Below are 1,069 nucleotides of genomic sequence, written 5' to 3' on the forward strand. Positions count from 1 at the left end.
GCCTCATGGTGCTGCTTTGGAATCCCAGCCACCACTGGTTGAGTTAAGCCAATCAGGATGTGAGCTGAAAAGAGCAAATAACTCAGCCCTTGGCACCTAGAAAAAGGAAAATAAAAACATAAGAAAAACATAAAAATGAATCCGCAAGCTTTATCATCTCATCTATTTCTCTACCCACCTAGGTCTTAGTCATATGAGTTAGTACCACTGAAACCTATCTGAAATTATAACCCATGACAAGCCCCACGTCCCCTCAGTAGCCATGGTCTGTGGTTCTGGCCGGCTGACCCTCATGCTGTCCATATGCCCACTGACCCTTTCCCTGCTTGCCTCGAGCCTTCTCCTCCAGACGGCTTCATCTCCTAATTCACTAAGAAAATAAAGATTCCTTACATTCCCCACCCACACACCACGTCCTCTCTCTGAACCTACTTTTACCTTCTCTCCTCCAGGCTCAGGGAAGGGGTTTCCCTCATCTTTTTTTCAAGGTCACTTCGTTCAAGAGTCCTCCAACTTCATGTCCTGTTCACTCTGCAGGATCTTCTAAGCGATCTTCTCTCTGCTCTTCCTTTTAATCTCTCCCTGTAAACTAAGTCTTTCCCAGCACACAAAACACTATTCTGTTTTCTTAAATCAAAGCAAAATGAAGCAATTTGCCTCAATCAGAGGTCCTCCAAGCTCTTTCCCCTTTTCATGATAACTAAGCTTCTTGGGAGAGTAACTGACATGAGCTGCTGACACTGACCTCCCACTCACCCTTTTCCATCTGACTTCTGTCCCTCTTGTGCCAGTGAACTGCCCTCACCAAAGATACCACCTGCCTCTTTCTTGCTAAGTCCAGGGCTTCACAGCAGACAGTAGGAACCACCATGTTCTCTAAGAACCTGGCTCCTTCCCTGTCCCCGAGCACCATCTCTTTACAGGCACTTGCCCCTTACCATTATGCTTTCTGCTCACGCTTTCCAGAAGTCTCTTCAGTTACTTTAAGCCATGCTCTTTCTTCTCTGTGTCTGTACACATTTTCTTCCCTCTGCCTATAACATTCATTTTTACTTTTTTTTTTTTTTTT

This window comes from Otolemur garnettii, unplaced genomic scaffold (genome assembly GCF_000181295.1).
Source record: "Otolemur garnettii isolate 467f Iridium unplaced genomic scaffold, OtoGar3 scaffold00012, whole genome shotgun sequence".
In the NCBI taxonomy this organism is placed as follows: Eukaryota; Metazoa; Chordata; class Mammalia; order Primates; family Galagidae; genus Otolemur; species Otolemur garnettii.